At 40.7% G+C, this 14,990-nt stretch overlaps 1 long non-coding RNA gene across 1 annotated transcript; it reads left to right on the top strand.

Moving 5' to 3' along the window:
- Positions 1 to 339: 339 nt before the first annotated feature.
- LOC104838483 lies at positions 340 to 7,439 on the top strand. The gene is made up of 3 exons (XR_775069.1): positions 340 to 639; positions 2,735 to 2,821; positions 3,420 to 7,439. It is a non-coding gene; the product is annotated as an uncharacterized LOC104838483 (long non-coding RNA).
- Positions 7,440 to 14,990: the final 7,551 nt, after the last annotated feature.

The raw sequence follows: 14,990 nt of genomic DNA, 5'->3' as shown, positions 1-14,990 counted from the left end.
GGGGAGCGCACGGCGAGGCGGGAGAGCTTGGGCGCGTGTGGCGGCGCGCATGCGCGGTGAGGCGGGAGCGTGTGTGGCGGCGCTCATGCGCGGTGAGGCGGGAAGCGTGTGTGGCGGCGCGCATGCGCGGCGAGGCGGGTGAGGGGGGAGGGGGCCGGGGAGGGCGAGCGCTGCCGTCCCCGGGGCCGCCCGCGGCAAGGCTGGCGCCGGGCTGAGCTATCGCTGGAAAGCCCTTCATCCGCAGACATGAGGGAGGCGGGTTGTCGCCGCCGGCCCCCCCGCGGTGCTCCCCGTCCTCAGGGTCCCCGTCGCGCCGGGCCGGTCTCCTCACGGCCCCGTCCGGCGGCTGGGCCCGGGGGGTGCTGAGGGAGGCTGGCCGCAGCGGGGCTGTGTGTGGGATTGCCGCTGAACGGCGGTGCTGTTCCGCGGCCTGGAGTCGCCAGGAGACGGCGAGCACCTCAGCTTGTGAGCGGTGCTGTTGCTGGGCTGGTGGAGGGGATGGTCAGCCTCTGGCGAGTTTTTAACTTTTTTTCTTTTGAGAATGTTAGGTTGTCTAAGTCACTTCAAAAAATACTTGGCTACATAAAGAGACTGGTTAGGAAACGATGAGTGCTTACCTCCTAAATGCCTATGATACATGTGAGTTCAATTTTTAAAAAGTACTTTTGTGTGTGTATTAAAGGATTGTCTCGTTTGCATAGAAACAAAGATACCAACACCAGAAATGACTGTGAAAAAGATAATTTTCTAATTATGTTCTTGCAGTTCCCTGCAAGTTACCCTGAATGCTCCTGTCAGCTGACTGATTTATGTGTCCTCTATAGTGTGCCAGCTTCTTTGATGTATTGTAATAGGTTGTATTTAATAATTATAGCTAGTTACATTTCTGCAGGCAAATACAAAGTGGTTTCTTATAATTAAACATCTACTGCACAGTTTTTAAAATAGAAATGCCTAGGTGTTTATACAGCATACAACAAATCCTGAAGTACATGTGCATAGAATGAGCAGATGAAGTGATCCCTACGAGTGCTTCTTTAAAGGGAGTTTAAGGATGCAAAAAGGATAATCAGGAGACTGCTGCTAATGTAGTCCTAAACTTCTGGAAACTTGTAAGTTTGTGAGATGCACTCCAATTGCTTCATTATCTGTATATCTTGCACAAAGATACGCGTTTGCTTGAGCCATCAAATAGCAAGTGCTTGCTTCTGATCTGAGCTCCCACTGTGGCCTGTCATGAGACTGGGAGGATAAGGTTTCAAGGAGAAAAAAAATATTCTTTTGCTGTTTGCCAGGAGCATTTAAAGTATAAATACATGTGGTGGTAACAATTTGGAAAGAAAGGGGAGGAGTAAGAATATAACTAACTTTTATGCTTCCCTTTTTACAAAGGAAGCATTTAAGTTGTTTCTGTTTGTTGGATACCTTATTTTATAAGAAGAGGACTGATGGAAACGGTGCATCATTAAAGTAGGTGTATTTGCATTGTTATCGTAGGGCCCAGAATTGTTCTTAAAACATGAAATTCACATTATTCGCTGTCAATGAAAGTAGCACATAAGAATAAAAGTCTGATTTATATCCATAAAATAAGTTTTGTGCTATTTCTGTGACTGTGGTTGCATTTCATCCATAGTGAGCGAGCATACTTCCATTTTAGAAGGAGCCAACATTTTTGGCTTTGTGCAATGCAAATAAGTTACGCTTCTGCAGAGGTAGCGTCAATTTCTGTTCTGAGAATATTTGTATAAAAATACAAAAAGCGTTACTTTACCAGCATGATATTTACTGGGTTAAACAGTAGCATTCCTATGACCTTAGTAATAGAGTTTGGTTCAAACACTCACAGAGGAAACTTGTGGGGAGAAAAATAAAATTTAAAATCCATATAGTTCACAAAAAGTATCAGGTGGTGCTATTCCATGACTAATTACTATCTCACTGATAGGGAGACATGCCTTTAGATCTTTCAGAAACAAATCCATCAAGAATGTATTTGCTTCATAGTTCAAAATTCTGTAATGTATCACATTAAAGAAAATGAAAAACTAATCTGAAAACTCAGTTTGTTGTTACCTTTAACACACATGCACACATACAATTGGTTCTCTGAAGGGTTACTGAGCTGTATCCGTCTTCTTTGTAGGTGATGTTAAACAGTATGAGATTTTTGTTTCACAGAATAGTGTACAAGCAAATAGTGGTTTGTAATTAAGTGAGTCTTTTGAAATAGTGAATATTCTGCCCACACAAAACACTACAGATTCAAAGTACACAATAGTCATCTCACAGAAGTCCACATGGCTTAAAAAAAGCAGTTTCTGTCCTTGGAAGGTGTAAAAGATTGTCAACCCAGGTTTGGAAATACAGGGAGTAACTTGTTCAAAGATTTAGGTAATCATGTTCTTGTGTGCATCATAGATTTGTCATTTATTCCTGTATATTTTGGGTAGAAACCTCTGTTTTTAACCGAGATTCAGAATGACAAGGAATGCTGTCTAATGGTTGATCGCTGGATTTGGGGTCCCTAGAACTTAAAACATGAAGAGTACTTATATAATTTTCAATGAGTTTAGTCCTTTACTTACAGTTGCAAAATCTTCCAGAGTATTAGACAAACTTTTACGATGTCTTTAACAACGGGATCTTGAGACACCTTATCTGAGAAATAGTCAGAGATATGTGTTCATATAACTTTATTTTATTTACACATGCTCTATTTTTCTCACATCAGAAAATCTACACTTAATAAAGTATGGAAGCAGTGTTCTACAATGAACAGACATACACAGGAGAATGTGCTGCTGCTCTGGACTTGTGTGTATGTATGCAATTGGATAGACTTAAAAAGTTGATGGGAAACAATATGTCAGTGCCAGTCATACTGTTGGTAAGAACACAGGTTTTTTTTTTTCTGATCATAGATGATTACAAAATGTCAGAAATGTTCTCATTAAGGGGAATTTTGAAGTGATTCTAGAGAAAGTTAAGACTTGGTCATAGTTTGTATAATTCCATGGAAAACTGCCGGTTTTGATAAAGGGTCACTGAGGTTGACAGGGATAGGACAAATCAGTGGCTGGAAAGGGAAGCTACACATCTGTAATCCAGAAATCAGATGCACATTCTTAAGAGTAGTGATGAGTGATGGGATTATTATTATTATTTCATTGCTGGAAGCTTTAAAAGGATGATTGGTTTTGTATGGTATCTATTGGTTTTATGTGTATATATATACACATATACATATACATACACGTATATATAAACCAGTGTCTTTCAAGCACAAGTTATATGACTGAAGCAGGAATTACTCCAGGAAATTCCTGTGTCTTGTTACTCAGGGGGTCAAATTAGATGATCAGACAGTGAAAATGAGTTTCTCTTGTGGTGAAGGAGTTCAATCTCTTTTTTCTCAGAGAAAATCCTTTTTAATTTGAGATTCATTATCCACAATCTGGACCAGAAGATTGAAGCATCACAGCAACACATTCGCCCAAAGTGGTAGTTGGACAGATTAAACTAGTACAACCAGGAATGTGTGTTGCCTTGTAGAGTGCAGAGCTATTGCCTGTCCTGTGGTGTTGAGAACCTGTGAAAAATATTTTCTTATTACCCCCTGGAGATGACCACTGTCATGTGAAGCTTTCTCATCCTTTACACCTGTCTACCATGAAATACTACACATTGTATTATTGTTAACATTTATGTTCCTAAAAACAATAGTTCAGTACTTAAGGACTTGTTATGGAAGTTTTCAGTTCAAGGCACTCTGTACCAAGTAGGAAACCTCTACCAAGAACTGTATTTGCTGCTTTGGACCAAACAGGTAGGTGAAGTGAGCAGAACATGGTGTTGAATTCTGTCAGAAGATAGATTGCAAGGCAATTCTTTGCAAAGACAGCTTTAGGCAAGCAGAAATGGTGTCTATTTGTTGTGCTCTAAGCTTGAAAATTTATAATCAGATCTGATGTGTTTTAGTAACGTTACCCTCTGTTGGCTCTCACTGCTAGGTAGAATGTCAGTGCACCCTTCTCTTGGACACTGAATGCTTTCTGTATGTCCTGGCATGCTGGATGTGTTTTCTGGCTGATAACAGAGGGGTTTATATCCCCCTTTTTGCACAGAGATAGATTCTGTACAGAGATTTCCTCTGCCAAAAGCCATCCTGAGTTTCTGCCAGTCAAAAGTTACCCCATCTCGCCCGTGGTTAATGGAATTTACACATGAGATAGTCACACATTTCCAAGCATTTGAAATGGCAGGGTTTCGCTGTAAAACCCAAATCTGTAAAGAAACTGCATGTTTCAGTTCACTTTGCAAAATGCAGAATCTGCTGATTTGCTTGCCAGTTGGTTTGGTGAGGAGCCTTTCATCCCACTGTCTGCAAACCAGGACATTGTTCATGCAGAACTGCCAATTCTAGGATTGCAAAAAAAACCCCCAAACTAAACCAGATTTGAATAAAACTGAGGGGGGGCCGGGGGAGAAGATTGTCGGGACTCTAGCTCCAGACTAGGGCTGCTATGTGGGTAGCACCTGTTGCAGTGGAATGTTTTGGATTCTCATCAGTGGCAAAGGACATTCTGGGGTCCTTCAAATTCCTTGGAACAGACACAGAGTCCTTGAATTTTGAAGGGATCCTGGGGACTCATTGACAGTCAAGGCAGGTAGCTCCGTTTCAGATCTGGAAATATCAAAATATGAAATAATTAAACAAATCCTTTCTTTAGGAGGCTTAGCAGAGGTTTAAAATACAAATGTAAATCCCTCTAAAGCTAAGAGAGTCAAAAGCCTGCAGAGTTTGCAAGAAACTGTCCAGTTCAACTGAATATGCTCAGATTTGACGGGCAGAACATCTTAAAATATCACATCTCGTGGAGAAGCAGAACAACTGGCTTTTTAGGAGAGAATACTTTTCTCCCCCTTCTGTGATTGCTGTTGCTAACATTTTTTAAATGCCAGTTTTCTCCCAGGAGGTAAGAGAGATTAAACAGCACCCGTTTCTAATAATCCACCTGAGTGCTTGCTGCCAAAACATGGCCTGAATTTGAGTAGATGCTTCATTAAGACTCACCACCTGCTTTTGATATCTGGCTTTAGCATAGGTTTGCCGTGTGATCATAAGAATTCATTTAAGGCGGAATTTTCAAAGGTGTCATCTAAGTAACCTAGGTGCCTGCATTTCATTTTGAGAGGCTTAGTCACTTATGGCTGGATTCTCAAGGGGCCTTTGAAACCTAGAAAACGTTATAATTTTTTAATCAGTTTTCAGAAGTCTGCTTTCAGGTCCTGCTAAGGAGACTGGAAATTTCGTTATTGAGTTCAATAGCATACGGGTTAAGTCCGAATAATACATTGGTGCCTTCCCATTCAGATTTTTCTGTGCCTTTGACCTAGCTGCAGAGAGTAAAACCTCTTTGATGCAATCTGTACAGCCTTTCTGTAGAGTGGTACTTTGTAATAACTTGCAGTGATGCATGTATTATAATGATCTTTTTCATTCTTCCTGCATCTGAAACAAGGGTGAAATACAACAGAATCTGTGAATAATGAAACATAAATGCTATGATGAAATTTAAAAAAATTCAGCTCCCTAGATGAGAGAAAATACTTAGGTAGTTCATATAGGTACATATAGTGCACTAATGCTGTGACCCAGAGCAATTTGAAAATAAAGTTGATGGATTACATAAATACTAGTGGGAGAAGAACAAAAACTAAATATACATTGGATACTTAAACGTTACGCTGCAGTAACGTGCACTTTAATTTGGTGGATATTTTCACAGAATGTTTAAGCTTCCATTTGCCCCATCTCCAGCTTCTTGTCCTTTTTCCTCTTTTCACCCTGGAGGGAACTAACACAACTAAATCTGATTTTGTGCATGGTGAGGGGGTGTTCTGACCAGCTGTTTCAGCAACAGAAAGGACTTACATTAGATGAAGTGACCTGGTCTTAGTTACGGAAAGTAATGATGACCTTTATTCCTGTTCTCTTTGCTCATGTGATTACTCCCACTTGCTCAGTATTGCCAGACTCATTCAAGGTGCTCTCTTGGACACTTCTCAACATCAGACATTGTTTTAAAAATAAGAGTATTTAAAATGTTTAAATACAAAGTTCTTTTTGTTTATCATCACGTTTCTGAACCTTTAATCTTACAGCTTCAGGCTTTTCTTGAGGTGAAGGCTGGATAGCTACTTAAGAGCAAAAGAAGGAAGTGCTGATTTTGTTACGTAACTCCAGAAGTTTTAAGAATACATTGTGGCAACGGTAGAAAAGGTCATAACACAGCTAACAAGACTGTGATCTGGTTATGCTTTTTTTTCATTCAATTTGCTGCAAGCAATTGTATTCAAGTAAAAGCAGCCATCCAGCATACCGATTGTCTTTGTTTCTGGTGCTGTGAAGTTAGTGGGACTAAATCACATGTGCAATGGGAAAAGTGTGTGAAAGACTTTACAAGAGTGCACCTTTTGTGAATTATTGTTACAGTGATGTAAACAATGGATTTCTCTGTTCATTGATAACTAAATGAAATAAATTGGATTGAACCACAACACTTTTTTGGGAGTGATAAGAAGTGGGAAAAACCCACTTAGTTTTATGTCAAGAAGTTTAATTTTGATTATGATAAATTTAAATCTTCTCAATTACAAAACAATGATTTTCAAATCCTTAAAAACTTTCAAATTCATTATTTAGGCTTTGCAATTTGTTTTTTTTCTTTTTATCAGAAAGGTTTGCAAAATGAAGGTGTAACTTTTTTGTATTTCCTATTTCCATATTAAAGAAAATGGGGCAGTAATGTGTGAAGAGTGCAGACTGAAAAAATGGCAAACGATCTCAGTGTACGCTGGTTAAATAAGTGCTAAGTATTTCTGTCAGCCAGAAGGTGGTAGCAAAATTCTCCTGTAACAGCTCTGAATTGTGTTCCAGCAAGCATTCTCAATACAAAGTGATTTTGAAATGCAGTTCAGAAAACATTTTTTTTTAGTAGCAGGAACAAATAGCATTGACATTTTTTTCGTTTGGCAGCATCTTTGAGTAGAAAAGTGTCTGCACTTACTCCTGAGATGTCATGTGTCGGGATTGCATGTGGGATCTGTTACTTGGGTTTTGTCTCTGTTTTTTTGCAATTGTAATTATGTTTTTTACAGAGTTTTTAATGCCAAAGGGAGCCATTTATGGGCTGAAATGACAAGAGATTTGTTTTCCTCATAGCATTGCAAGACTGGAAGATGTCAGTATCATGAGAAGACCAGATAACACATTATTTCCATCCAGAGGAATTCTGTCATTCTTTCACAGATACGAACACAAATGCAGGGAATATTATCCACTGCCTGGGACTGATGTAGCACCCCAGTCATACTCTTAACAAGTGTAACAACTTGAAGAAGCGAAGGGATAAGTTTTATTACTCTGTTTTATTATTTTGTGATGGACTTCTGATACTTGTGTGACCCACTGATAAGTCAGTTCACTGTGCAAATAGTCATTCCTATTTTGGCAGAGACACTCTTCATCACTGCGAGAAACTTCTGAGAAATTCAGGCTCTGGAGCACAGCCCGTCCCTCATTTTCTTCTGAACCATTGTATCATGGCTCTGATGATACTCAGTACTCCTCTGCAGACTTTTAAGAAATTGTTCTGTATCTTAGAGATAGTTTCTATGGTAACTATGATTGTGGTTGTGGTTTTTTTTTTTTTAAACTTAGTGGATAGTTTGGAAATAGAGGGAGCGGAGTTTTAATTTGACATTAGGAAAAGTCACCACAATAAAATAAGCTAGAAAAATAAAGCATTCTGTGCTTGATCTGTTTATCAATAAACTGAAATGGCAGTTCAAGAGAGCATCAGTCTCACTGCCTGGCTTATAAGGCAAGTAAGCTGGAGCTGCTAGAACTCTGCAGGAAAGCAAATTAAAAGGATGACCCTCAGAGTAAGCCCTGCCACACTTAAAATTTTGCAACTGGTGGTCTTATTAAAATTAGCAGCTTTTTAGAGTGACCGCAGCTTTCATAGTCTCCTCTTGCTGAAGTTCTGACAGAGAAAAACATTGACCCAAGATTACAATAACAGAGCATTATTTCAGTGTGCTGCTCTCCCTGTTTCTTGGTCTTCATAGTATAAACATAAAATTGTTTGAGGCAGTATGTATAGGGCAGTTACGTATGGAATTGGTAGTAGAGCCACAACAATTACAGTGATGAAGATACTGAATGAGCTGATTTTGAACACAGCAAAAGATGGCAGGAACTACAAAGAATTGGTAGATATAGATACCAATACAGATACAGAATGTAGATATTAGACTACAGATATAGAAAGCATGGTTAAGACCCAATATGTATGTACTATGTGGAAAACATGCCAAGATACTGAGACAATCACAAAGTTCACACATCTGTTCTGCACATATGCAGGGAAGGAACATTCACAGGTAAGGTGTCTTTTAGGCAAAAATGTAGGTGTTGCAAAGATGCCAGAGGTAAGATTGACTGTGGATTACACCGTAACACCTGAGCATTTGAAAAGTCCCAGAGTAGTTTTGCCAACAGCCCTGTTTTTTCTGTTGAGGCAGAAGTTTGTAGAGGGTTAACCCAAAATGAACTTATTCAATGAAAATACAACTGTTAGGATAATAAATAATACATTTCCGAGGATTATATTTAGAGAGCATTACCATAATGCTTACCAGTTCCCTGTCTATATTTAACTGTTTCATCACAAAAGAAGGGGACAAAATGTTTATTTTGGGGAAGTGAAACAATGATATGAAATCAAAGGGAATTGATGAAGGATGATGCAAAGGAAAAGCTGCTATTAGTAGAGAGCTCTGTTTTTTTGTCAGTACTGTTACAAACAATACATTATCCTTCTGTTTCTTTGAAATATAGGGGAAAAAAAGACCACGTTATTAAAAAATGCTTTGCCGTTATGGAGTTCAGTTCAGCATAGTAAAGTGCAGTGACTGCACTTTCAAATGTGCAGGGTACAAAAGCATAATTTCTAGATAGGCATAAGTGAATATTTTAGAAATAATATATAATTCCTTTATCTCCAAGTCTGTGAGAAGTCCTAATGAAACCCAAAGGTGTTCGTGCTTGATTTAATTGGTACTTGGCATCTTCTTTGAGATTATTGAATGTTATTTTATCTTTGTATAATGCCAAATGACTATTTGCTGAAAAATTGAGGTTCTTTTAAGATGCCTTATGTTGGACACCAAATTAATTGGGGTATCTGAACTCTATTAGTCATCTGAAACAACTTGGTCTCTATTTCCTGCTCTTACTGACTTATTAATGTGGTTGTGGCAAGAGAGTAAGAGGGCAAAGAAGAAAATGTCAGTGCAGTTATTTGCGGGTAATGCTTCCATCTGGAGAGCAGTGAACACTGCTATTCTTGCAAAGAGGCTAAAGTGTACAAACCTTCCGTAGAGTTGCTTTCCTAGAACTGAAGTGAAAACCTTATTGCAGTAAAAAGTGGAAAAGACCACATTCTGTAGAGTGTCCTAGGCTGACCACTTGGAAATTTTCCGTTGCTGGCAGTGAGAGACCAAGCGAGGAATGAGGAGACCCAACTGCTGCTTGTCCTCCACGCTGCTCCTATTTCCCTTTATCCTGTCACACTGATGGAAGTGAAATCTGTAGCCTGTGTCTGTAACTGTAAATAAATGGATGTGTCAGTCAGTGAGAAATTTTAAAAAGGAGGAAAGCTGTACAATTGATCATATATAACCAGTGTGAGAAAGTAAGCGCTGAAACTGCTGACACTGATCATGTTGTCAGGCATGAGTGATTATAAGTAGAACTGGCAAAACCAGGGTACCTGTAATTTAAACTGCCTGGCTGGACTTGGAATTCTCCAAAGCAGGATGCAAATAGTGATGTGACCAGCTGTTTAAGCCTAAATTCGTAATAAAAATAATGAGTTACTGCATAAAGTATATGAGCAGGCAATCAGTTATTAGAGGTCTAAAACAAGGTATCAATGTTTTTTGTGTAAGAGAAGCTGCAGATCCTTGTCTTCAGACTCTTATGGTTGGAGAATAGGTCCTGGGGGACGCAGGTGCATTGCACGCTGAACTTGCGCTGGCAGCAGAAGACAACAGAGGCTTTGGAACAGCTGTTCTGAGTGGATGCTCGGCTGGAGAACAAGTGACATGGTGGCCAGGTCTGCCTTAGGATGGTTTCAGCACCGTAGATCAAGCCCTAAACAAGAACAGTGCCCTGCAGTAATACATAGCAGCGGATATGCTTCTGAGCAATGGGCGCGTGTAAGCTATGTGGTGTAGTCTGAGCACAACGGCACCTGCCTGAGGATGGGTTCATGGTCTAGAAAGGCTGGCACACTAAAAGGTGAAGACATTACACAAGATTAGACTGACAACAGATTTTCTTAATTTTGAGTTTATTTGGTGAAATTGTCTGGGTGTTTTTTTCCCAGGTTGTTGCTCAGCTCTCTGTAGTTGATGGCAGCTTCCTTTCCATGTCATTTGCCTTTATTATGTTGTGCCATTATCCCTGCATAACATCCCCACAGAAAACTATAGCAGCGAGGAAAATATTTATCTCCACACTACAGCCTGTTTCTGAGCTTAAGGTGATGAGATGTGTATTTTCCTTACAATCTTCTAGTAATTTGAGCTACTATTCCACATTGGAAAAACAATCTCATCAGTAAGAGCTGTGAGATTTCCCTGTTTTCACAGTTATGTGAATGCCACCCTTCCTGAAGTAATAACCACTCGTTAACCTTACATTTGCTGCTCTTTCAGATTTCACAGCCAGAACTGACACTGCTGACAGCTTGATAAACTGTTTGCCACTTACGATGGCTTTGCCTCTTCCAGGAGCACTATTTTCTGCGTATACTCACATTGAAGAACCACCCTGATTTTAATCTGAAGCTTCTGTGCAAATTAAGCAGCCTTTGCTGCTGAAAAATTACCAAGGGTAAAAAAAAAGTTAAATTCTGGCTCAAGAAAATGTTGCCTATAGTAAAAGAATGGTTCGTGTGGAGGAATAGTTCTGTGGCACTAATAATATGGGTGCCCCTTGATGTGGGTCCTGGTTTCACATATGGGTCTTGGCAGTAAGACGATACAGTTGAAGATATAGTTTGCAGGTTATATCTTAGCATTTCATTTCATGGTCTGCTTTGATAATTTTCTATTTGCTTTTTAGATAACTTGGTGACAAACTTACCGACAGGTGGTGCTGCCGCACTAAATCCTGGGTATTCAGTCCTGGTTTGGGAAAGGAATGCTGGCACTTGAATTTCAACATCCCAGCGATTTCTCAGGCTCTAAAGAAAAATATTATGAAATATGACTCAGGTATAATCTTTTCCATGTATTCCTGGGAAGAAAATTACAATAATGAATCAGGATCTTTTATTATAACAATGTTATTGTGCTTGTATATAGCATTACTCAAAACAATTGGACTCATCCCACATGGGAAAGATCTTGGACTGTCTGACTCTTCTTGCCATAGTCTTTCGTAACATGCAACGAGCATTTTCTTAATACTCGCTGAAGTAAGTAACTATTTCCATACATGATGCCTGGGAACAGAGAGACAGAAAAATGATTTGTCTGAATCATGTGGGAAGTCTTCATCAAGGCAAGGAATTAAATCCAGGTAACCTGTGTCATACCTAATTTACTTGCTGTTGGTCAGGGACTCTTTCCTTAGGAAATAATTTGGGAAAGGATGTCTGTCCTGTCTGGCAGTGACAGAAACATCAGTGTAATGTCAGAATGTGCAGGAATGTGGTTATGCTACCTCTGTCCTCTTTTCCAGAAGCAATGAGGCATAGCTATTTTATTACGTTTGTTGTCATTAGTCAGGGCTACTGCTTGTTTGTCTGAGGCTACCAATAAACACAATGAGATTCATGCAAAACTGCTCGAGGGATGGCTTGACTCCAAAAGCACAGTTTAGCCTTTATTTGGCAGTTGTTTGCTTAATGCAGAAAAATATGTATGAGAGCTGTGAAAAAAGAATCTGTGCTGTAACACACAGCTCGTAAAATCCACTTGATTTATCCTGCAGAAGATATTACAGTGTAAAGGAATAATAAAGACAATGCCTACCTTCATTTTCTTTTTTTTTTTGGTTATGCTGTCATCTTCCATATTATTGCAACAGATTCTGGCCTATATGGAGTCATCATAACTAACAAAGTGTCTTTATAATCAAAACTGATCTGTGATGCTGAGCTTTGAAAAGGACATCTTTTTTTTAAATCTAATTGTAACATATGTGGAATTTTGTTTCCCTTGTATAATTACTCTGATTTAATCCGTATGGGAGAGATGCAGTGGCACAGAGTAGTAGAGCATTTGAAGAGGCATCGTTACCCCTCCAGAAGTAGGGCATCGACCGTAAGTACTACATTACTATCATAGGCTGATTATTGGCCCTGTCCTTTATTCTGTGGGTAGTCTAAAGCAATGGTTTCCTTCCTGGGGCCTCTGAATCTCTGGAGATCCTTGGGCCACTTCCTTGGGGTCCTTGGCCTTGGAGAAAGTATCAGAGAAAGGCAAGCTTATTGTTTAAATGCAATATACACGGACTGCCATTTCCAATGAAAAAATAAATATATTAGGGTTCTACAAAGTAGGAAAGTTTGAAAATCACTGATCTAAATGATGCTCCCTGCAGGAGCTGGAAGTGTGGAGGTGAGTAACTGTCGTGGTTTAACCCCAGCTGGCAACTCAGCCCCACACAGCCGCTCGCTCACTCCTCCGCGGTGGGATGGGGGAGAGAATCAGAAGGGTAAAAGTAAGAAAACTCGTGGGCTGAGATAAAGACAGTTTAACAGGTAAAGCAAAAGCTGCACACACAAGCAAAGCAAAACCAGGAATCCATTCCCCACTTCCCATGGGCAGGCAGGAGTTCAGCATCTCCAGGACAGCAGGGCTCCATCACGCCTAACGGGGACTTGGGAAGACAAACGCCATCACTCCCAACGTCCCCCCTTCCTTCTTCTTCCCCCAGTTTTATCTGCTGAGCATGACATCCTATGGTCTGGAATATCCCTTGGGTCAGTTGGGGTCGGCTGTCCCGGCTGTGTCCCCCCCAACTCCTTGTGCCCCCCCAGCCTCCTCGCTGGTGGGGTGGGGGGAGAAGCAGAAAAGCCCTTGGCTCTGGGTAAGCACTGCTCAGCAGTAATGAAAACATCTTGGTATTATCAGCACTGTTTCCAGCACAGATCCAAAGCATAGCCCCATACTAGCTACTGTGGAGAAAATTAGCTCTATCCCAGCCAAAACCATGCAGAAACAAAAGGGCTTCATGCTAGGAAGGAAGCCCAGATTTTTCTGACCCAGCTAAGAAGACAATTGCCCGGCAACTCTGAACAATTCAATTAATCTCCATTAGCGTTTTCATTTGAATCGAGAGTGCACTTTTGAAGTGGCTCTCCCAACTGTCCCCAGTTTCTCTGCTTTGGTCAGAGTGGTCTCAGAGCACCTAAACTAGAACCATCTCAGATGAAACCAGGCTGGAAGAGGTACTCCAGGAGCACACCTGGCCCATTTTAGTTGGTAGTGAGCATGCAAGAGACAGGACTGGACTAGATGTAATCTGAAATCCATTAGTGCGTGCATCACATCCTCAGTGACAGGGCTTTTGGTCTGCTGATCCACTCGCGGTGGTCACCGCTACTTGCTCGCGCAGGTGCAGCGTAGCAGGTAGCGTGCAATGGGGTCCCACCACCGCCCACGGTGAGCCTATGGGCAAGTCTTCACGTGGAGATGCGTGACAGCCTTCATGCTTTCAAAGGAGCCTTCTCTGAAAGAGGTTGGCTCTCACAGGTGTTTCTGTTATAGGTAAGACCTGGGTGGGCACTAATTAACCCCGGCATTGCCGGGGAGAGAAGAGCACTGTGCTGAGCTGAGCTCCAGCCAACCGAGGTGATCGATATGGGTGGCAGGGGTCTGTAGCGGGTGGGCCCTGACGCTGAGAAAGGGGATGGCTGAAGGGCCAGGGCCTAACTGGGTGACCAGCAAGAGAGCAAAGGTCTCAAGAAACTTGAGGAGTGTGGCTTTCTCCCTGCTGGAGTCCCAGTCATGCATTGTTGTTCTCCTAAATTGCTCATACTGTCTTGCCCAAGTATTTTCTTGTTTAAAATTTGCGGGTCCTGGTAAACGCAAGTTGGTTTAGCTCTCCTGCATAGTGTGAATAATTCTCTTCATTCCTTGGTATTGCTTCCTTCAGGGTATTTAAACTGTTTTATCATTTCCCTTCAGGCTCTTTTTATCTGACAGTATATATTAGACTCCTGTTTTCTCTATTTTTATGTCACAGTCTCCAATCTCGCTTTCATTTATTTGCCTGTCTCTGTCTTTAAATATGTGGGATAAGGTAGCATACTGATATGGCATTTTGCTAAGGTAATAGAAAATTTCATATAATTCTAGGTAGATCATTACTGCATCATATAAAGCTCCTCAGGATTCAACCTGGACTGTTTTAAAGACACCTGCTGTTCCACTTTCTTTTACATACCCTGCTTTGTGAAATTATATATCTAACAGAGGGGTTTTTTATGTTTGGTTTTTTTGTTTTTATTTCAGCAAGTGAGAGCAGCAGAAAATGTGTTTATTTAAATGAGAAGTTGAAATTGTCTGAAATAATTTTTTTTTTACTTGGTGTTTGTCCTCCTTTGCTTACAGAGAAAGTCTGCAAGGTCTGCAGTCCTGCAACAGGACTGGTAGCACTTGGGCGTAATCTCATTAGTATCACCAGGGCTTTTTACAGGCATTAAGGTGCACCAGTGTCCTGGTTTCAGCTGGGATGTAGTTAACTGCCTTCCCAGTAGCTGGTACAGTGCTATGTTTTGAGTTCAGGATGTGAAGAATGTTGATAACACTGATGTTTTCAGTTGTTGCTCAGTAGTGTTTAGACTATAGTCAAGGATTTTTAAGCTTCTCATGCCCAGCCAGGGCACATGACCCAAAATGGC

Source organism: Haliaeetus leucocephalus, unplaced genomic scaffold (genome assembly GCF_000737465.1).
Source record: "Haliaeetus leucocephalus isolate CR32 unplaced genomic scaffold, Haliaeetus_leucocephalus-4.0 Scaffold616, whole genome shotgun sequence".
NCBI lineage: Eukaryota > Metazoa > Chordata > Aves > Accipitriformes > Accipitridae > Haliaeetus > Haliaeetus leucocephalus.
This window is presented reverse-complemented; position numbering and strand designations above follow the sequence as displayed.